Source organism: Nothoprocta perdicaria, unplaced genomic scaffold (assembly GCF_003342845.1).
Source record: "Nothoprocta perdicaria isolate Ctin4 unplaced genomic scaffold, notPer1 scaffold_43, whole genome shotgun sequence".
Classification (NCBI taxonomy): Eukaryota; Metazoa; Chordata; class Aves; order Tinamiformes; family Tinamidae; genus Nothoprocta; species Nothoprocta perdicaria.
The window spans coordinates 100,084-101,832 of record NW_020455677.1 but is presented as its reverse complement, the minus strand read 5'-3'; positions in this window follow the sequence as shown (position 1 = coordinate 101,832).

Below are 1,749 nucleotides of genomic sequence, written 5' to 3'. Positions count from 1 at the left end.
AAATATTTACATTGGAAGCTGCAAAACATTTACTCTTTGAGTAAAACAAACTTCCCCATTGTTCTTGTCCGATTGCTGCAGTTTCTCTGAAAACAGCCCAGGAAGAGGTTGTGCTCTGAGGAATTTTACTGGGCTGGCAGGGGAATAGGCGTGTGGGAGAGCTCGACTGCTGCCTTGGGCAGGGCTTCCATTCAGCGCCTCTCGCTCGCTCTCAAATCTTTCTGTCACGTGGTCGGAAGATCTCGTCCTCGTATGGAAGAGCAGGATGGAGTAAGAAGGTCTTTCTGGTAATGCAAAAAGAAAAAAAAAAAAAAGATCCACGGGTTTACAAGGGAAGGCGTACCTGAATGAAACAAACTGCAACTAAAAAGAGGAAATAACAAGAGTGAGTAAATTGTGTCAGTGGAAGATGAGGAAATGGCATTTGCTATGTGAAAGTTTTTGTTTTAGCACTTAAAATGCACACTAGTGCACGCTACAAAGCGTTCTACAAAATGCTTTTAAGAAGTCAGTGCTCTCGGCAGCTCTTCTGGGTAGGTAAATGTGCCCTAGTGCTCCTGTTTTGGTGGCAAAACTGCAGAGTGGTTTGGTGAAAGAACTGGCCTCCCAGGGGTGCTGAGCACAGGCAGTTCCCTTTAGGGTCCCCTGCAACCCTGGGTGCTCCGTGTCCAAGTGAAAATGAAGCAAGAAAAATCAGAGACCCGCTGATTTTGCACAGTCTGATCCTCTGCAGTCTGTGCGTAGGAACGCACTCTGTACTGTCACTACAAGAAAAATAAGTAAACATGGAAATAATTTGCTTTAAATCCTTCCATTTCTGCCATATCTCCCAGGGATAACTGAGTTGGAAAATGAAGATTTAAAAAAATACTAGTATTGACTCAGTGTCCCATTTCACTGAAGAATTTCTGGTCTGACAGTGGCTTCTAGGGCTTTTGTGCAGAATGCTGAACTCCTTGAGATAAAAGGTTGTATGGAGAGGTGATATTAAAAGATATATTCCTTGTGAATATGCATTATATTTCTTGTGAATCCTTGATTCACCTTTCTTATTCTAGGCTTCTCCAATGTCTACCTGGAGGTGTTTCTCCTGCTCTATTGACTTTGTAACTGGTTAAATTGCAGATCTTTTACTTAGTATCATAGAGAGAGAGAGGAAAAAAAAGTGTTCTTTCAAGCCCAGGTTTATCATGACTTTGTATTCTTTGTTAACGCTTTCAGGGTTGCAGTTTTATTAGTCACATCCTTAGTACTTTTTCCTGTCATTCTGGATATGCTAAACTGTTACTTGTACAACAAAAAATCTTTGTTACGTTCAAAGTTTGGTTTGCTAAGGTGTTGAAAAATTAAATGTACTTGATCAGGGTAGGCATAATTTAAACTTGTGCATGAGAGCCTTGTTTCATCCATTTCTTGCATGCTTTCCTGTATTTAAAAAAGACCATTTGGTGACAGTTTCTTGGCCTAGAGATGAAAAGTGCTGCCTTTCCAGGTTTGATATGCTGACAGAAAATCGTCTCCACAATGTATAGCACTGCTATGATTACTTCTAGCTATTATCATGGGTCTCATTTTACAGCCATTCCCATTATATAATTTGATGTTCATTCAGTTTAATGAGGAGGTGCTGCAGACTTATTTATGACTCAGGTCAACCTGTACGGTTTGGCCAAAGTGCAATTTTGCAATTTTAGCCATGTTGTCCATTGCAAAAGGAGGAAAAGATTTTTTTTTTTTTTTTTTTTTTTT